Source organism: Zingiber officinale, chromosome 6A, assembly GCF_018446385.1.
Source record: "Zingiber officinale cultivar Zhangliang chromosome 6A, Zo_v1.1, whole genome shotgun sequence".
NCBI classification, from domain to species: domain Eukaryota; kingdom Viridiplantae; phylum Streptophyta; class Magnoliopsida; order Zingiberales; family Zingiberaceae; genus Zingiber; species Zingiber officinale.
Window position 1 is genome coordinate 113,824,300 of NC_055997.1, and position 22,853 is coordinate 113,847,152.

At 35.2% G+C, this 22,853-nt stretch overlaps 1 long non-coding RNA gene across 1 annotated transcript; it reads left to right on the plus strand.

The window, feature by feature from the left end:
- Positions 1–1,937: 1,937 nt before the first annotated feature.
- Positions 1,938–18,918, plus strand: LOC121994319. The gene is made up of 3 exons (XR_006115681.1): positions 1,938–2,110; positions 17,700–17,706; positions 18,908–18,918. It is a non-coding gene; the product is annotated as an uncharacterized LOC121994319 (long non-coding RNA).
- Positions 18,919–22,853: the final 3,935 nt, after the last annotated feature.

Here is a 22,853-nt window from a genome sequence, read left to right on the forward strand (position 1 = left end):
TGCGTTCGTATCATTGCCCTGATTGTAAATATGTCACAAAACATATTTTTTAAATAATATTTTAAGTGATTCAAATTTTTAATACCAAATTAGGTCAAATTGGAATTAAAAAATTCCAAAAATAAAAATATTTGGTAAAAAATATTTTTATGGATATATTTACGATAAAGACAATGATACGAACGCATAGAAATTTATTTCATCAAATTCTGATGTCTCTAGGTAGATATTTTTTAATACATATATAGGTTGCTATTAGCTAAAAAGGTGTTGTGTAGTGAACGGTTGTAAATTAGTGTTTGGAAGCTTATATCTTGACCTATAGACATCGGAATTTGATGAAACAAGTTTCTATGCGTTCGTATCGTTGCCATGATCGTAAATATGTCACCAAACATATTTTTTAAATAATATTTTAAGTGATTCAAATTTTTAATACCAAATTAGTTCAAATTGGAATTAAAAAATTCCAAAAATAAAAATATTTGGTAAAAAATATTTTTATGGATATATTTACGATCAGGACAATGATACGAATGCATAGAAATTTATTTCATCAAATTCCGATGTCTCTAGGTCCGTATATAAGGCGTCCCATTTTGTTTTTTTTTAAAGATATTTAAATTTTTGGGACGAATCTCTGGATTCATCCCAAAATTTGGGACGAATCCAGAGATTCGTCCCAAACTTTGGGATGAATTCCTGGATTCGTCCCAAAACTTAAAATAATTTAAAAAAATTAAATCAAAGACCGAAAGCTTATATCTTGACCTAGAGCCATCGGAATTTGATGAAACAAGTTTCTATGCGTTCGTATCATTGCCCTGATTGTAAATATATCACAAAACATATTTTTTAAATAATATTTTAAGTGATTCAAATTTTTAATACCAAATTAGGTCAAATTGGAATTAAAAAATTCCAAAAATAAAAATATTTGGTAAAAAATAATTTTATGGATATATTTATGATCAAGACAATGATACGAACGCATAGAAATTTATTTCATCAAATTATGATGTCTCTAGGTAGATATTTTTTAATACATATATAGGTTGCTATTAGCTAAAAAGGTGTTGTGTAGTGAACGGTTGTAAATTAGTGTCTGAAAGCTTATATCTTGACCTATAGACATCGGAATTTGATGAAATAAGTTTCTATGCGTTCGTATCGTTGCCCTGATCGTAAATATGTCACCAAACATATTTTTTAAATAATATTTTAAGTGATTCAAATTTTTAATACCAAATTAGTTCAAATTGGAATTAAAAAATTCCAAAAATAAAAAAATTTGGTAAAAAATATTTTTATGGATATATTTACGATCAGGACAATGATACGAATGCATAGAAATTTATTTCATCAAATTCCGATCTCTCTAGGTGTGAGATCTCGGAAAATTTAAATAAATAGGGTTATTTCAGAAATAGCCTTATAATATTTTTCCGGAATTTTTAGAAATTTTTTGGGAATTTTTCGGAGCTCGTACGACGAGTTTTGAGGGGATTAATTTCGGGTTTAGATAAAGCCTATTTGGGATACCCATTTAAGAGAGGAAATGCTTTTATTATATAATCCCTTTTCTTATTTCCTTCTTCCCCCAAAAGCGCCGACCCGACCCTCTCGATCTCCCCGATTTCCTTCTCCCCTCTCTTCTTCTCGATCGCTCTCTGTTCCTCGCAAACAACTCGACGCCGACGGGCTTGCAATCGTCTTCACCGCCTGAGGAGGAGGTCAGCGGAACCTTGCTAGAGGTCGAACAAGGAGGCGGGTCCTCCTGATCTCCTGTTCTCAGGTCTTCCCCGAGCCTTTCCTTTCCCGATCTTTCCTCTCGGTTTTGCCGATCCTTTCTTCCCTGATTCGATCGCCGGCTTGAAGATGCCCTAGGGTTTCGAAGGTAAGCTATTAAACCTAGTTGTGGATTTTAGAGCTTCGGTTTTCTTCTCTGTTTACCGATCCTCATCTTCTTGGCGGTGGAATTAGGTCACGGATTTGGAGAGGTTGGAACCAAGGAGGTGTTGTTGGATTAGGGGAAGGAATCGGATCAGACTCGTGCTAGGTTTTCCCTTGATCGGATCAGTGGACCTCCACCTCCTTGCTGTTGACTGAGGTCCCGGTTTGAGGTGAGTTTTTGTTGGAATTTGGGTATTGCTTGGTTAGAGATCTCCATTTCTTGTTGATATGTGATCTCCTTGATTGATTCCTTCTTGATCCGATTGATTTCCAGTGAGGATTTGTGAAGGCGATCTTGGCTTCCAGCAACTTCATTGGTTTCGGCAGAACCTACAAACCAGCAACCTCTCCTTCCGGCAGCAACACCTTTGATTGCGATCTATTGGTGATCACCTTGGATTTGAGGTAAGGAATAGGATAATTGATCTTGTTGTAGATCATGTTTCGAATTTGAATATTAGTTTGATGATCTTGTTCTAAATGGATTAGGTTAAGTGTGATTGATTAGTTATTTATGTGGTTTGATTGGAGGTTATAATTGGTTAGTTGATGGTGATTAGATATAATTGTTTGAATTAATCTAATGGGGTAATTAGGGTTAGGGTAATTAGCCCTAATTGACCGTTAGATTTAATTAGGTAGGTTGAGATTGTATGAATTAGGGTTTCGCCCTAATTTAGTTTAGGGATTTTATTTAGCTATTCATTTGGATTTAGCTAAATAAAATATATATATTGTTTGACGCAGGATTCTGATTCGAGACGGGCGTCTCGGCTTCGGATTTGGACTGACTATACCGTCTATTGGAGGCGGGTACCCTCTGACTTATCTTTTGATAATGTCTTATGATATGTGTAGCTTATATATATTTACTAGTGGTAGATAGTAGATTATTCTCCCCCTTGGTCTTAGCTAGTTGATACCTATCACATGCTTCATCTGCTAGTTGCTTTACTTTAGGATTGGATACTGTTACCGCTTGCCATGTGTATATGTTCATAGAGATGTATATCTATAGTGCTCTACTCTACTGATTAGTTGCTGTACATGTGTGATACATGCTCTTGGATTCATGATACTTATATCCTTGTTATATGTGAGGTCTTTGGATTTATGCTGTTTTATATCATGGTTATATATATGCGTTTACCTTTTGGGCACACACATATATGGAGGAGGCTATGTTCAGGTATGACATACTGTAGCCGCATGCACCATATTGCATGATTGCATGCTGGGCGATTGACGACTCCATTATTGTTGAGCTCGTCGGCCAGCTACATGGACCCGCACACAACGTGTTCACTGCATGGGTAGTGGCACAGCACTCAGGGTGTGTAGGGAAGGAGTGTCGATCGCGCTGGTTCCGCTAGGACGCTCATGGGTAGCGTGACAGGAGCGTGGTAGCACACCGGGGTCCCTCCCCGTCATTGCGTACCGGGAGATGAGAGCGTTACGCTCCCTCACTATGTTTGAGGCAGGAGGATAGGTGTACTCCGACAGCATCCCGTCCACTCGGTCACTCATCAGGGGTAGTGACGGCAGAGTGCACGGTTGTCACAGCCCTACCCACTCGGTCTCACCATTGTGTGTGAGACGGCTGAGCATGGCAGTAGGGGTGACCAGGACATGTCATTTGCATCATATGCACAGATTGCATTATTTATGATTGATGCATTTTGGTGATTGCATATGATTGACATACATACAGGTTATATGATTTTGCTCTGACTATTTTTATCTGTGTATGCTCACAGTCATTCGCCCGAGCCTCGCAGGTGAGTATAGTTTATTTCAGTTATGCACTTCTTATATTCTTGCAGTAGATTGTATTTCATGCTTATTGTTGGTTACTGCAGTTTATTTAGTCTTGCATACCTGTTATACTTAGGAGACTATACTATATAGATTGTACTGTCAGGAAACTGTACTATAGATCCTATGGTTTAGGAGACTGTACCTTAGGACATTACTGGTAGTTATATATTGCTGTACATGTCTATTGGATTACCTGCTGAGTTCGTTGAACTCATCCCGTTGTTACTACTTTTCAGGTTGAGACCGTCAGGAGATATTTCAGTCGCTAGCCCCATTATCGCGAGGATTTTCTTTGTCGGATTATATTTTGCTTTTGCATCTTATATACTTGTATTGTGGGTTTGTATTGTGTACATTGAACATTCAGGTTTACTACTATTGTTTTTCGCTGCAGATATTTTCATTACTTCGTGGATTTGGTTTTTCTTCGATGTAGTGGAGTAGGATGTGTACATATATTTTCGAGATTTTATATCGTCTTTCCTTATTAAACTGCGTGGATTGATTATATGTTGAATTATATGGAATGTTGATATAAACTGCGTGACTTGTTTTTTTGTATTGTATTATTCCGGCCGTGTGTGGCCGAGGTATGGAGATATATGTATACTGAGCTTCATATTGTCCGCCGTACAGGGGAGATGTTGCCGAAATTTCTTCGGACAGGGACTACCTGGGGCGTGACACTAGGTCCGTATATAAGGCGTCCCATTTTGTTTTTTTTTTTAAAGATATTTAAATTTTTGGGACGAATTGGGACGAATCCAGAGATTCGTCCCAAACTTTGGGACGAATTCCTGGATTCGTCCCAAAACTTAAAATAATTTAAAAAAATTAAATCAAAGACCGAAAGCTTATATCTTGACCTAGAGACATCGGAATTTGATGAAACAAGTTTCTATGCGTTCGTATCGTTGCCCTGATTGTAAATATGTCACAAAACATGTTTTTTAAATAATATTTTAAGTGATTCAAATTTTTAATACCAAATTAGGTCAAATTGGAATTAAAAAATTCCAAAAATAAAAATATTTGGTAAAAAATATTTTTATGGATATATTTACGATCATGACAATGATACGAACGCATAGAAATTTGTTTCATCAAATTCTGATGTGTCTAGGTATATATTTTTTAATACATATATAGGTTACTATTAGCTAAAAAGGTGTTGTGTAGTGAACGGTTGTAAATTAGTGTCTGAAAGCTTATATCTTGACCTATAGACATTGGAATTTGATGAAACAAGTTTCTATACGTTCGTATCATTGCCCTGATCGTAAATATGTCACCAAACATATTTTTTAAATAATATTTTAAGTGATTCAAATTTTTAATACCAAATTAGGTCAAATTGGAATTAAAAAATTCCAAAAATAAAAATATTTGGTAAAAATTATTTTTATGGATATATTTACGATTAGGACAATGATACGAATGCATATAAATTTATTTCATCAAATTCCGATGTCTCTAGGTCCGTATATAAGGCGTCCCATTTGGTTTTTTTTTTAAAAGATATTTAAATTTTTGGGACGAATCTCTAGATTCGTCCCAAAACTTAAAATAATTTTAAAAAAATTAAATCAAAGACCGAAAGCTTATATCTTGACCTAGAGACATCGGAATTCGATGAAACAAGTTTCTATGCGTTCGTATCATTGCCCTTATCGTAAATATGTCACAAAACATATTTTTTAAATAATATTTTAAGTGATTCAAATTTTTAATACCAAATTAGGTCAAATTGGAATTAAAAAATTCCAAAAATAAAAATATTTGGTAAAAAATATTTTTATGGATATATTTATGATCAAGACAATGATACGAACGCATAGAAATTTATTTCTTCAAATTCTGATGTCTCTAGGTAGATATTTTTTAATACATATATAGGTTGCTATTAGCTAAAAAGGTGTTGTGTAGTGAACGGTTGTAAATTAGTGTCTGAAAGCTTATATCTTGACCTATAGACATCGGAATTTGATGAAACAAGTTTCTATGCGTTCGTATCATTGCCCTGATCATAAATATGTCACCAAACATATTTTTTAAATAATATTTTAAGTGATTCAAATTTTTAATACCAAATTAGTTCAAATTGGAATTAAAAAATTCCAAAAAAAAAAAATTTGGTAAAAAATATTTTTATGGATATATTTACGATCAGAACAATGATACGAATGCATAGAAATTTATTTATCAAATTCCGATGTCTCTAGGTCCGTATATAAGGCGTCCCATTTTGTTTTTTTTTAAAGATATTTAAATTTTTGGGACAAATCTCTGGATTCGTCCCAAACTTTGGGACAAATTCCTGGATTCGTCCCAAATTTTGGGACGAATCCAGGATTCGTCCCAAAACTTAAAATAATTTTAAAAAATAAAATTAAAGACCGAAAGCTTATATCTTGAGCTTGAGACATCGGAATTTGATGAAACAAATTTCTATGCATTCGTATCATTATCCTGATCGTAAATATATCTATAAAAATATTTTTTACCAAATATATTTATTTTTGGAATTTTTTAATTCCAATTTGACCTAATTTGGTATTAAAAATTTGAATCACTTAAAATATTATTTAAAAAAATATGTTTTGTGACATATTTACGATCAAGTTAATGATATGAATGCATAGAAACTTGTTTCATCAAATTTTGATGTCTCTAGGTCAAGATATAAGCCTTCGATATTTGATTGTCTTTTTTTAAAAATAATACCATTTTTGGAACAAATCCTGGATTCGTCCCAGATTTTGGGACAAATTCTGAATTCGTTCCAGATTTGGCGACGAATTTAGCAACGAAATTGTTTCTTATTGCAAATTTGAAACAAATTTTTTTTGTTGCAATTTTCGTTGGTTATTTGGGTCGAAATTTGTTTTCGACCCTAAATTTGTCGCAATTTTGGGACCAATAATTTTCGTTCCAAATATTTGTCCCCAAATTTATGTTTTTTTGTAGTGAGGGCACGGGTCAGAAAAGAAATAAAAGGTTATAAACGCAGGTATTTTTAATTAAACCTAAGGTTAGTTTCTGAATCAACTTCCTCTTTATTGGTATTCCAAACAGGTTTTTCCCAAACCCATTAATGCATCCCCTCCAAATATGTTATACGAGATCCGATTAAATTCCAAAAAATTCCTAAATTTTTTAAAAATTCCAATAAAATTATTTCTTCAAATAACCTTGTTATTTAATTCGAATTTTTCGAAAAATGAAATAACAAGGTGTAGAATTTAGGTTAATACTTAACTCTTAGAAAACTCCTAGAAAATTCGAAAAATTTTACAAATTTGATCCTAAATATTTGAAACTTTCAATTTCAGACACTAATTTACAACCGTTCATTACACAACACCTTTTTAGCTAATAGCAACCTATATATGTATTAAAAAATATATACCTAGAGACATCAGAATTTGATGAAACAAATTTTTATGCCTTCGTATCATTGTCCTGATCGTAAATATATCCATAAAAATATTTTTTACCAAATAATTTTATTTTTTGAATTTTTTAATTCCAATTTGACCTAATTTGGTATTAAAAATTTGAATCATTTAAATTATTTTTTAAAAAATATGTTTGGTGACATATTTACGATTAGGACAACGATACGAACGCATAGAAACTTGTTTCATCAAATTCCGATGTCTATAGGTCAAGATATAAGCTTTCAGACACTAATTTACAACCGTTCACTACACAACACCTTTTTAGCTAATAGCAACCTATATATGTATTAAAAAATAAATACCTAGAGACATCAGAATTTGATGAAACAAATTTTTATGCCTTCGTATCATTGTCCTGATCGTAAATATATCCATAAAAATATTTTTTACCAAATATTTTTATTTTTGGAATTTTTTAATTCCAATTTGACCTAATTTGGTATTAAAAATTTGAATCACTTAAAATATTATTTAAAAAATATGTTTTGTGATATATTTACGATCAGGGCAACGATACGAACGCATAGAAACTTGTTTCATCAAATTTCGATGTCTCTAGGTCAAGATATAAGCTTTCGGTCTTTGATTTAATTTTTTTTTAATTATTTTAAGTTTTGGGACGAATCCTGGATTCGTCCCAAAATTTGGGACGAATCCAGGAATTCGTCCCAAAGTTTGGGACGAATCCAGAGATTCGTCCCAAAAATTTAAATATCTTTTAAAAAAAAAACCAAATGGGACGCCTTATATACGGACCTAGAGACATCGGAATTTGATGAAATAAATTTCTATGCATTCGTATCATTGTCCTGATCGAAAATATATCCATAAATATAATTTTTACCAAATATTTTTATTTTTGGAATTTTTTAATTCCAATTTGACCTAATTTGGTATTAAAAATTTGAATCACTTAAAATATTATTTAAAAAATATGTTTGGTGACATATTTACGATCAGGGCAACGATACGAACGCATAGAAACTTGTTTCATCAAATTTCGATGTCTCTAGGTCAAGATATAAGCTTTCGGTCTTTGATTTAATTTTTTTTAAATTATTTTAAGTTTTGGGACGAATCCAGGAATTCGTCCCAAAGTTTGGGACGAATCTCTGGATTCGTCCCAAAATTTGGGACGAATCCAGAGATTCGTCCCAAAAATTTAAATATCTTTTAAAAAAAAAAACAAATGGGACGCCTTATATACGGACCTAGAGACATCGGAATTTGATGAAATAAATTTCTATGCATTCATATCATTGTCTTGATCGTAAATATATCCATAAAAATAATTTTTACCAAATATTTTTATTTTTGGAATTTTTTAATTCCAATTTGAACTAATTTGGTATTAAAAATTTGAATCACTTAAAATATTATTTAAAAAATATGTTTGGTGACATATTTACGATCAGGGCAACGATACGAACGCATAGAAACTTGTTTCATCAAATTCCGATGTCTATAGGTCAAGATATAAATTTTCAGACACTAATTTACAACCGTTCACTACACAACACCTTTTTAGCTAATAGCAACCTATATATGTATTAAAAAATATATACCTAGAGACATCAGAATTTGATGAAACAAATTTCTATGCGTTCGTATCATTGTCATGATCGTAAATATATCCATAAAAATATTTTTTACCAAATATTTTTATTTTTGGAATTTTTTAATTCCAATTTGACCTAATTTGGTATTAAAAATTTGAATCACTTAAAATATTATTTAAAAAATATGTTTTGTGACATATTTACAATCAGGGCAACGATACGAACGCATAGAAACTTGTTTCACCAAATTATGATGTCTCTAGGTCAAGATATAAGCTTTCGGTCTTTGATTTAATTTTTTTAAATTATTTTAAGTTTTGGGACGAATCTAGAGATTCGTCCCAAATTTTAAATATCTTTAAAAAAAAAACAAAATGGGACACCTTATATACGGACCTAGAGACATCAGAATTTGATGAAATAAATTTCTATGCATTCGTATCATTGTCCTGATCGTAAATATATCCATAAAAATATTTTTTACCAAATATTTTTATTTTTGGAATTTTTTTATTCCAATTTGAACTAATTTGGTATTAAAAATTTGAATCACTTAAAATATTATTTAAAAAATATGTTTGGTGATATATTTACGATCAGGGCAACGATACGAACGCATAGAAACTTGTTTCATCAAATTCCGATGTCTATAGGTCAAGATATAAGTTTTCAGACGCTAATTTACAACCGTTCACTACACAACACCTTTTTAGCTAATAGCAACCTATATATGTATTAAAAAATATCTACCTAGAGACATCAGAATTTGATGAAATAAATTTCTATGCGTTCGTATCATTGTCTTGATCGTAAATATATCCATAAAATTATTTTTTACCAAATATTTTTATTTTTGGAATTTTTTAATTCTAATTTGACCTAATTTGGTATTAAAAATTTGAATCACTTAAAATATTATTTAAAAAATATGTTTTGTGACATATTTACAATCAGGGCAATGATACGAACGCATAGAAACTTGTTTCATCAAATTCCGAAGTCTCTAGGTCAAGATATAAGCTTTCGGTCTTTGATTTAATTTTTTTAAATTATTTTAAGTTTTGGGACGAATCTCTGGATTCGTACCAAATTTTGGAACGAATCCAGAGATTCGTCCCAAAAATTTAAATATCTTTAAAAAAAAAAACAAAATGGGACGCCTTATATACGGACCTAGAGACATCGGAATTTGATGAAATAAATTTCTATGCATTCGTATCATTGTCCTGATCGTAAATATATCCATAAAAATATTTTTTACCAAATATTTTTATTTTTTGAATTTTTTAATTCCAATTTGACCTAATTTGGTATTAAAAATTTGAATCACTTAAAATATTATTTAAAAAATATGTTTGGTGATATATTTACGATCACGGCAATGATACGAACGCATAGAAACTTGTTTCATCAAATTCCGATGTCTATAGGTCAAGATATAAGCTTTCAGACACTAATTTACAACCGTTCACTACACAACACCTTTTTAGCTAATAGCAACCTATATATGTATTAGAAAATATATACCTAGAGACATCAGAATTTGATGAAACAAATTTCTATGCCTTCGTATCATTGTCCTGATCGTAAATATATCCATAAAAATATTTTTTACCAAATAATTTTATTTTTTGAATTTTTTAATTCCAATTTGACCTAATTTGGAATTAAAAATTTGAATCACTTAAAATATTTTTTAAAAAATATGTTTGGTGACATATTTATGATCAAGGCAACGATACGAACGCATAGAAACTTGTTTCATCAAATTCCGATGTCTATAGGTCAAGATATAAGCTTTCAGACACTAATTTACAACCGTTCACTACACAACACCTTTTTAGCTAATAGCAACCTATATATGTATTAAAAAATATATACCTAGAGACATCAAAATTTGATGAAACAAATTTCTATGCCTTCGTATCATTATCCTGATCGTAAATATATCCATAAAAATATTTTTTACCAAATATTTTTATTTTTGGAATTTTTTAATTCCAATTTGACCTAATTTGGTATTAAAAATTTGAATCACTTAAAATATTATTTAAAAAAATATGTTTTGTGACATATTTATGATCAGGGCAACGATACGAACGCATAGAAACTTATTTCATCAAATTCCGATGTCTCTAGGTCAAGATATAAGCTTTCGGTCTTTGATTTAATTTATTTTAAATTAATTTAAGTTTTGGGACGAATCCCTAAATTTGTCCCAAAATTTGGGACAAGTCCAGAAATTCATCCCAATTTTAGGGACGAAATTGGGAACAAAAAATATTTGTTCCTAAAAACCCTAATTCTAATTCCCAACCCGATTCTTTTTCCCTTCTCTCTTTTCTTTCCTCTCTCTCCCCCGTTCCCCCTTCTTCCCATCTGCGATTTCCAGGTTTCGGCCACATCTCCGACCGATGACGGCGTGATCTACGACGATCGGCGGTGGAAGGTTTTCGTTTGGTAAGCAAAACGCTCTCAGATCTCTCTCTCTCGGCGTCGCTGGACTCCCTGCCGGCGCGGGCTGGCCGCGTCCAGGCGCTGCCTGGCCGGCGCTGCATGGCCGGCGGCGGCAGCCGCTGCCTGGCCGGCGGCGGCAGCCGCTGCCTGGCCGGCGGCGGCAGCCGCTGCCTGGCCGGCGGCGGCAGCCGCTGCTGGGCGTATGGCTACCGCTGTGCACCATTTTGGCAGTTGGTTGGACTGTTTATGGCTACCGGAATTTGACCATTTTATCAGTTGTTTAAGTTAATATTCAAATATTACTGTCTGAATTGATAATGTTCTTTTGTGCAGGTCTCATTTTGGCGTGATCTCAGTGTAGTTGAAGACATATTTGTTGACTTCTTTTCGGTATTCTTAAGTTCTTTATTATGCATTTACTTTATATATAAAGTTAGCTTTAAATAATTTTATTATAGTTGATTAATTGCGTTCCGTCTTTTTGATTAGCTGTTGTTTTTTGTTTTGTCCTCAATGATAAGATTTATCTATAGTAACTTTTAATAATGTTTAACTAAACAGTTGAATTCAGGTAAAATGCAGAATGAGCGAAGTTGGATGTATAACAAAAATTTGCCTAATCGTCAGGGGTTAACTCTTGAGTTTATCACTGGACTGAGGCAATTTTTAAATTTTACATCTACTCAAGTTATGTATATGGATGGCAAGAAGATAAGGTGCGCGTGTAGAAAATGTCACAATGGGAAATTTTTACCCACCGATAAAGTTGAAGAACATCTTTGTAGATTTGGTTTTACTCCGAATTATTATAATTGGACAAGTCATGGCGAACCGTTCATATCTGATGAGGATTATGGACGGAATTTTCAAGCCTCTGCTAGTGGGGATCAGAGTTATTATGAACAATTCAATCCATATCAGAGGATGGTAATTGATGCAAGTTGTCAGAATTATATTCCCGAGACGCTTGGTGCAAGTTCTATTTTCCTCCAACAAGTGAACAAATGTTTGCCACTAATACATTGCCGTTGGAGGAGTCTGATGTACCAGGTCTGGATGAAATATATTACAAATTTCAAGAAGTATTGAGTGATGCAAATGAACCATTATATTCCGGTTGTGACAGTCAGACTAAATTATCTCTCACATCCAGATTATTAAATATAAAGGCAGATCATAATATGTCGCAAGATTGTTTTAATGATGTTGTTCAAGCGTTTAACGATACTTTGCCACGTGATCACAGTTTGCCTCTTGATTTTTACAGTATGAAAAAACTGGTGAAAGATTTAGGTCTTCCAGTTGAAAGAATTGATGTTTGCAGAGATGGTTGTATGTTATATTGGGGAGATGATGCAGAAGTAGAGGTTTGTAAATTCTGTAATCAAGATAGGTATAAGACAACCAGGAGTCAACAACGACGTAAAGCACACAACCAGTTGTTTTATTTACCTTTAACTCCTAGATTACAAAGATTGTATGCATCAAAGGCAACTGCGGAACACATGACTTGGCATGCAACTCATCAAACAGAAGAGGGTTTAATGTGTCATCCATCAGATGCAGATGCTTGGAAAAATTTTGATAGAACATATCCAGATTTTGCAAAGGAGACTAGAAATATTAGATTATGTCTTTGTGCTGATGGATTTGCTCCGTTTGGTAAATCAGGAAGAAATTATTCTTGTTGGCCAGTTATTTTAACGCCGTATAATCTTCCACCTGGGATGTGCATGAAAACACCTTATATGTTTTAACATTGGTTGTACCAGTCCGCAAAATCCAAAAAGTTAATAGATATTTATATGCAACCTCTGATAGCAGAACTTAAACAACTATGGGATGAAGGTGTTCCTATATACGATGTTCATTCTAACCAGATGTTTATACTGAAGGCTGCTCTTCTTTGGACCATAAATGACTTTCCAGCTTATGGTATGCTATCAGGTTGGAGTACTGTTGGGATCTTGGGATGCCCAATATGTATGGAGAGATCAAAGTCATTCAGATTGAAACACGGAAAGAAACCAAGTTATTTTGATTGTCATAGGCAATTCTTACCAACAAATCATAAGTTCAGAAAGAATAAAGATGAATTCACTAAAAATAGGATCGAAAGAACACTTCCGCCATTGAGATTGACTGGTCAAGATATTTGGTACAGAGTGCATCACTTTCCCTCTGTTATTGAACAACCATATGGTACAAATTATGAATATGGGAGTACACATAAATGGACTAAACGAAGTATATTTTGGGATTTACCGTATTGGTTTAGTCATTTGATACATCATAATCTCGATGTAATGCATATTGAGAAGATGTTTTTGATAATCTGATAAATACTGTGATGGATATCACCGGAAAAACAAAAGACAATCTCAATGCAAGAAAAGATATGCGACTCATATGTAAAAGACCCACTCTTGATGTCGATGAAAATAGTAGAGGACCAAAGCCAAAGGCAATTTATACATTAAATAAGGATCAAAGACGTGTCCTATGTGAATGGTTGAAATCTTTGAAATTTCCAGATGGGTATGTCTCTAATCTTGGAAGATGTGTTGATATGAAAGAATGGAAGTTAATTGGTATGAAAAGTCATGATTGTCATATCATAATGCAAAGACTGATTCCTATTGCTTTTAAGGAACTCTTACCACAATTTGTATGTGGAGCGATTACGGAGTTAAGTATTTTCCTACATGATATTTGCTCAACAGTTTTGAAACGTTCACACATGGAGAAGTTAGAGAGAGATATTCCAATCATTTTGTGCAATTTGGAAAGAATATTTCCACCCTCTTTTTTTGACTCCATGGAGCAACTTTTGGTTCACTTGCCATATGAGGCCAAAGTTGGAGGACCCGTTCATTTTCGGTGGATGTATCCATTTGAAAGGTAGAGTGTCTTATTTGTATAATTCGAATGTCTGAATGAAAAAAAAATATTTCTACTCCTGGATTATTTATATATATATATATATTTATTTAATATAATTTTATATATCTTCAACAGATTCTTATATCATTTGAAGAAAAAGGTGAAAAATAAAGCACGAGTTGAAGCCTCTATTGTTAATGCATACATTGTGGAGGAAGTCACCACTTTTGCATCATATTATTTTGAACCTCATGTTCAATGCAAAAGGCGAAGAGCGGGCAGAAATGATGAGGGTCCTATTGATCCAAATGTTACCTCATTTTCAATTTTTAACTACCTTGGTCGACCAAGTGGACCATGTAAACAAAGATACTTAACTGGTAAAGAATGGCGAGCAACCCAAACATATATTTTACTAAATTGTCCAGAAGTATCATCATATTACGAGTAAGTATATATTTTTATTTTTATTTCTTTTTTTTTTTCAATTATTTGTGTAACAATATGTTTTTTTGAGTAGGATATTTACCAACTTATATTCTGAATTATCGGCACAAGAGTTCGATCGATTTTGTGAAGAAGAATTTGCTGCATGGTTCAAATCATATGTAAGTAAAAAATCTATATTTGTGTGATACATATGCATACTTTTAACAATTTGTGTTTTGACCTTAGGTTCAAGCTAATCAATCTCACCTTGAACAAGAATGGCTAATCCATTTGTCATGGGGTCCAAATTCATGCGTACGCACTTGGCCAGCATATTTCATAAATGGATATAATTTTCATACTCAAGACTATGGAATGGGCAAGAATACCATGAATAGTGGGGTGTGCGTATCGTCATCCAATGAAGGAGGTCCAAGTAATGATTTTTATGGTTTGTTGGATGAAATTATAGAAGTAGAATACCCAGGACCACAAATGCAAGTTATATTATTTATGTGTCGCTGGTTTGGCCCTGTTAGAGGGATGAAAGTGCATCCACATTATAATTTAGTTGAAATAAATCATAAGAGATTTTATAAGAGATATGAACCATTTGTGTTGGCACAACAAGCAATTCAAGTATTCTATTCTTCATATCCGAGTTTGAAACGCGATAAGATTGATTGGTGGGTTGTTTGTAAAACTAAAGCACGGAAAAAATTGAGGCACGTTGGGAAAACATTGCATATCAACAAGAGGAAGTTTCAAACACCTTTCAGACTGAGGAATATATTATTCCAACTTTACGAGATCCCAACGGTGTAGTAATCAACGTAGATAGAAGTGAAATTGATGATGATGATGATGATGAGGAGGAGGAGGAGGAGGAGGAGGAAGAGGAAGAGGAAGAGGAAGAGGAAGAGGAGGAGGAAGAGGAGGATGAGGATGATAATGACAATGATGACTTTGATTTTTGATGATGGGTAAGTTTTGTTAGCTTATTTAAAGAAATTTCCCATATTTTATTGTATATACTGTCTCTTTTATAATTTGATTTACTTTATCTGTTAACACATTGTATTTATTCCTACAGGTCATCAGAGGTCACATTTCATAAATTTCCCCTCCATCCTTTTCCATAATCTTTACATAAAAATGGTAAGTTTTTAATTATCCTTTGTTATGTATTAGATTTGTAATTAACTTTATTAAATTGTTGAAATTTCCAGCATATATTTCGACGTGGTGGACGTAGACGGCGATCACAGGACCAGACACATCCATCACCTGCCAGTGAACCTAATCCACCCCCTACTCAAGCAGGCCCATCCCATGTGTCTTCTCCACCGGCATCATATTCTCCTGCCAGTGTACCTATGCCACCCCTTCATCAGCCGGGCCCTTCTCATGTACCTTCTGCACCGGTTTCATATTCGCCGCCACAAGTACCTTACCCAGAACAGTTACCTGTCCACTCAGATCCTCCTAACTCAGCAAGAAATTCATTTGCTGAGTTTAGGAATGATAGAGCCCCTTTAGTCCCCATCGGTGATTCGTAAGTACTATAAAATATTTTATTTGTTAGATCTATCTTAATTATATAATATCATTATTTTGTAATTTAATGCAGCTTTGAAAATCTGGTACAAGTTGTTCGAGAAATAAATAGGATCGTGAACAACCATTGAGGAGGGGATTCTTTGACATATTCAAGCACTCCACCAGCCACAAAACAACTTTGGTGGAGCGAGTTCAAAGTAAATTTTCTTAACTTTACTTCAATTTTACAGTGATTATATAATAAAATAAATTTCTATTTCAGCGCTTAAATAATTGGGACCGAATGACGAAATGGAGATACGAAGAATATTTAAAAGAAATGTGGCGATCACATTAGACATGTATTAAGTCACGCAAAGAGTCGGCGGAAAAAACCAAACTTCATCACTGAAGAAAATTGGGAGAGGATCACTCTATTTTGGGCAACGGAGGAAAGTAAACAAAGGAGTGACCTGAATAGAATGAATCAATCTCACAATTCTGGTGACTCAAGTGCTATATATGCGGGAGGCTCCATTAACATAGATGAGCATAGACGGAGAATGGTAATAGTTTCACTCTTTCACAAATTTTTAATATATATCAAATTATTTCGTTATTTGAAATAATGTTTTTTTAGACCAAGGAGACAGGGAAGGAGCCTTCTTTCATTGATGCTTTCACTCGCACTTTTAAAAAAAAAGATAACACATGGAGTGGGGCGAGAGCAAAAGCAGTCAAGGTTGGAATTAATTTTTATTTTACCTTAATATATGGTTTAAATTTAATTATTTACCTACCATTATTGTCTTAATATTATATGTGTTTCTATTATATCTAATCAATATCGTATGTGTTTTACAAAACAGGAAAAATATGATCAACTCGAGCTAGCTCAAACATGCTCACAAGCTGGCATCGATAGTCAGGGGTCTGAGGAGTCTGTTGGCAATAATTTGAGTTTATGGTTAGAGGCCAGTGGAGGACCAAAAGGGGGAAGGATATTAGGGATGGGTTCCTTGAGTAGAACCCAAAGATTAGTTAGAACTTCTTCCTCCACATCAGCACTTACGACCCAAGTAAATACCTTGACTGATGAGGTTAGCCATCTGAAGGAAATAATTTCGCAAAGAGACCAAGAAAGGGTGCAAAGAGACCTAGAACGGGCTAATTTGGAGAAAGATATTAGAGAAATGCGCCGACAACAAGAATTTATCATGCAACACCTTCAGTTGAGCTCCGCTCAATGTCAGAATCCTCCCAATGATGACGATGATGATGCCTACGATGATAACGATGATGGCGGTGATGATTTTTGATAATTTTAATAATGTATGATGATTTTTTTCTTATGTTTACTGCTTTACACATTAATCAATGGTTTTTTAACTTTTCAACTCTGCCATTTGTAGGTTAAGTCTGTTGTCTTCTTGCACTGTTCCACTGTCAATGTATGAGATGACTTATCTTTGACGTAGACTAATCTATATGATTCTTAGTTGTGTACCAGTAACAAAATTAAAGCATAATTAGGCAATATGAATGAAGTCTCTAATACTCGACTTTATTTTTTCCTGATTTGATAATGTTGTTTGTGCAGGTCTCAAGTTGGTGCGATCTCGGTGTAGTTGAAGACAAATGTATTTGTTCACCTCTTTTCGGTATTCCTAAGTTCTTTAATATGCATTGACTGATCTATATATAAAGTTAGCTTTAAATAATTATGTTATAGTTGTTTAATTATATAAAGTTAACTTTAAATAATTATGTTAAAATTAGCTTTAAATAGTTGTTTAATTGTGTTCATTCTTTTTGATAAGTTGCTCTTTCTTGTTTTGTCTTCAATGATAATGATGCATAAAAGTTCTGAATTTGATCTATGTATAGTTCAAAACTATATAGATACATAAAAGTTTTATATTTCATCTAGAATTACATTACACTATTCTAAAATTCTTTACTAGATAACGATGCATCCTCCTACCTTAATATTTTGTAAAGAGTTGTTAAAAATGTGCTAAAGTTATTCATATGAAATTGTCAACTAGTTAACACAATGAAATGAACAATTATTTTAAACATCCTTTAGTTTACATTAAATATCAACCAAAGACAAAACTATAAATTCAGCAAATTAAAATGAAAAATAAAGTTAACTAAGTGAGAAAATTTAAACCCTAATATCATACTTCACAATATCTCTCTCTCTTTTTCTCTATATGATGTGTCAATTATATTAGGTTGTATCGTAATTACGATACATGTACTTAGCTTCAAAATAATTCTTATAATTTTATTTATCGTTATTATGACATGGATGATTCATATCGTTGGTAAATATGACTTTTATTATAATTAGGGCTTTTATTAGAATGTTTAAGGAATTTCATATTTATGTTTTGTTTCCAATTATTCTTTTTACATGGCCATATCGTATAATATTTACAATCTTTCTTGTTAGACATGATCTAGTTTATTTGTTTGTTGTTATGTAGGCAAAAGAGATTTGATGGGGATCAAAGATTTTGTGGCACATGAAGATGACTATATGTATTCTTAGTGTTGTTGGTTGGATGATGGATTTATAAAACATTGGGTTGTTGAACTTTGTATCATATTTTCTAGTAGCTTGAACAAAATGGATATTGTAAACTTTGTTGCGAACTTTATACTTCTTGAATTATGAGTTGATCGATATGTTGAATGTTAAATTTGTATGTGTTGAATGTTAAATTAGGATGTGTTGAATGCATATTATTTGTTATTTGAATTTGGTTTGTATGTATTTGGATTGTATTGTAGAAAGAGATTGAAGCTGGAAAAAATTATTTGAAATAGGGACGAATTTGGCAACGAAAATTATTTGTCCCAATTCTATCGTAATTTGGGACAAAATTATTTTCGTCCCAGAATTCGTTCCAGATTTTGGGACGAATTTTGGGACGAATCCACAAAATTCGTCCCAAATTTCGTCCCAGAATCTGGGACGAATCCACAAATTTCGTCCCAAATTTCGTCCCAGAATTTGGGACGAATTCTGGGACGAAAATTTATCTGGTGTGCTTGGCAAGTTTTTGTTGTGAAATTCGTTGCCAGTTTTGCAACAAATTTATTATTCGTTGCAAAATTAGGAACAAAGATGGCAACAAAAATAATTTTGTCACCGAATTTGTCCCCAAATTCGTTGCAATATTAGGGACAAACTTGGCAACAAAATATAATTTGTCACCGAATTTGTCCCCAAATTTGTTGCAAAAATCAAGACAATTTTGGCTGAAAATTTATGTAAATTCGTCCCTAAATTTGTTCCTAGGTTTGCAACAAAAACAGTTTTCGTTGCAAATTTCTATACTTTTTTGCAACGAATTTGGGGACGAAAATTTTTTTCGTCGCCAAATTCGTCCCCAAATTTGCAACAATCCATAATTCGTTCCAAAAGTTGGCATCAACCATTTTGGGACGAAAAAATTTTCGTCCCAAATTTTGTCGCAAAAATTTTTGCAACGAATTTTTTTTCAAAATTCGTCCCCAATTTTGTCCCGAAATCCTTTATTTTTTGTAGTGCCTAGTCATTCTCACCGTCGAACCCATCTCCCTTCTCCCCTCTCGCACGACGTCGAGCCACAGCCGCCCCAACCCGACGCTAACGAACTCTTCATCTTCCCCAACCGGCGCCACCCTCCCGACGTCTCACTTCCTCTCCCGACTCTTCTTCCTCCCTTCCTCTCATCCACCCCGATCTGTGTCGACTCCCCCTACACATCGCTCAACATCGATGCCACTGCCGCCACCCTCTCTGACCACCGTCTTCCTCCTTTAAGTGGACACTAAAGGCTTACAAGAGCCCTAGATCTGACCACTGTGTGTCGCTGTCCTTGTCGCCAGCTCGTGCCCTAGATTGGGTCTCTCACCACCGCACCTTTGCACGAGTTGATCTTCGGTCGAGAGCAAGGTTCCAAGCCCTACCTCTTTTTGGTAGGCGTTGGTGCCGTCGAGCCTTACCCTCGTAATTCTTTTGATCTCGTCTTCTCCTCACCACTGCTGCCAGCAGCTAGCCGTCGACAGCCGATCCCGATCAATGTCACAGTAAACCACCGGAAAGGAAAGAGGTCAGCGACTGATTTGGAGTAAGTTATGGTTGATATCAGATTAATAGGAATTGGAGTTGCATTTTCTGTATAGGGTGTAGAGATTTGGGTTTGATTTCAGTTGTGCTAACTAGGAGTGATCGTTCCGACAGTAGGATTGTGGTAGCTCAAGCCACAGAGCTCCGGCGACAGGTGTTGGGGTTGCAAGGTTGCAAACATAGTCCCACATTGAAAACACATGGGAAAGATCGTGAGTTTATAAGAGAAAGATATCTCCATTGGTATAAGGCCTTTTGGGGAGAGCTCAAGAGCAAAATCATGAGGGTTTAGGTCCAAAGTGGGCAATATCATGCAATTGTGGAGATATTCAAATTCTTTTCGATCCAACAATTGGTATCAGAGCCCGGACTGCCAAAAGGTTTAACCGCCGACTGTGCACAAGAGCTATGGTCTAATTGAGTCATGTGGGTACAATATTGACCTCGAACAAAAGAAGTGGGGGCTCCTATGTTCGGATCAAGAGGACCAGACACCATGCAGGAAGTCCTAGTTGCGACTAGGCAAGGAAGTCCTAGTAGGTCGGGTGGACCGAGGGGCAGGAAGACCTGGTGGGTCTATGATCGAACATGAGAAGTCTGTGGTCTTTTGTTTGAGGGGGGGATTGTTGGGGTTGCAAGGTTGCAAACATAGTCCCACATTGAAAACACGAGAAAGATCATGGGTTTATAAGAGAAAGATACCTCCATTAGTATAAGGCCTTTTGGGGAGAGCCCAAGAGCAAAACCATGAAGGTTTAGGCCCAAAGTAGACAATATCATGCAATTGTGGAGATATTTAAATTCTTTTCAATCCAACAACAGGCACCTTCAGTTAACATTTTCTGGTAGCCGCTCTCTAGCCGTGGTCAACAGGGAAGTCTCCGACTTGGGTGAGTTTAGGATTAATTGTGCTTAGTAAATCCTATTAGAAGAAGAAATGATTAGGGTTGCATAATCTGAATTTATTAGTTGGTTTCTCTAGTTGGATTAACTATGAAAGAAGGATAAGGTTATTAAATGGGGTTGGGCCATAGTGTCCTAATCGGATTATGATTAGTATTTGATTTATAATAAAACTTAGCTATATTGTGCATACTATGTGCAGGACTGTGATTGAGATAGTTGTCGTGACAGGGCGTCATTTGGTTCAGACTACACATTAAAGGCGGGTTTCTCTGATTTATCTCCTTGATATAGTCATTTTTTATATGTATAGTAGTTTATAGCTAGTAGTAATGATTGTGTTTACTTCTACCTGTTGGGATCCTTCGTACTCGGCTAGAGAGGGGGGGGTGAATAGCCGCCCCAAATTCTCGCGTTCTTCCTTCTTGTCGACTGTTGAAGAAGCAACAGCTTCTCAGACGCCAACCACAGCAGCAGCTCAGTCGGAGTCCCAGCCGAAGGAAGAAGCTCACGCGAAGCTTGCGAAGAAGAGCTCAACAAAGCTCAAGCACCAGAACAGCAGCTCTGTAGCAGAAGAGAAGAGAAAGAAGCAATAGCACAGAAGATGCCCTCGTCTCCTTTATACCTGCGAAGAAGAAACAGCGAAGAAACTAGCCGTTGCGTTGCAACGGCTAGAACCCTGATCGGTCTGCGGACCGATCAGGGAAGAACATTCGCGTACTCTGATCGATCCGTGGACCGATCAGGCCACAGCTGGATCGGTCCACGGACCGATCCCAACTCTTAACTTTGAAGCTCTTCCTTCCGCGACATCATCTCCTGATCGGTGCGTCGCGATCGAAGCTCTGATCGGTCCACGCACCGATCAGCGTTTTCTCGTGGCTATCGATCACCTTCCGATCGGTCCGCATCGATCGATATCGATCGAGCACATCGATCGGTTATTGATCGGTCACCGGACCGATCGGATAACTAGTGACTTGGTTTTGCCCAAACTAAGTCCCAAGCCTTCCTAACCAACATTCGGTCAACCTCGACTGTTGGTACTTCATTCCTAGCATCGGTCACCCTCGACCTACTAGAATTCCCCAAGTGTCCGGTCAATCCTTTGACCTACTTGGACTTTCTCGACACCGGATGTCCGATCATCCCGATCCATCTGGATTTTCCTGCCAGCTTAACTCACCGGACTTTCACCGCTTCACTCACCAGATTTCCACACCGCCTAACATCCCAGTTAGGACTTTCACTGCCCGGCTTCACTCACGGGACTTTCCAACCGCCTAACATCCCAGTTAGGACTTTCCCCGGCTTCACTCACGGGACTTTCCACACCGCCTAACATCCCAGTTAGGACTTTCCCATTCAAGCTTCACTCACTGGGACTTTCCACCGCCTAACATCCAGCTAGGACTTTCCTCGTGTCAAGCTCCCTGCTTGGACTTCTCCATGCCAAGTCTCCATACTTGGACTTTTCCAGTGCCAAGTCTCCATACTTGGACTTTTCCCGTGCCAAGTCTCCACACTTGGACTTTTCGCGTGCCAAGCTCCCTGCTTGGACTTTTCCAGTGCCAAGTTCCCTGCTTGGACTTTTTCCGTTGCCAAGTCTCCATACTTGGACTCTTTCCCGAATCAGGTCAACCAGGTCAACCTAGACCTACGGTTGCACCAATAATCTCCCAAACATCTATTCTTGTCCCATATCAAGAATACAACTCTTCCACG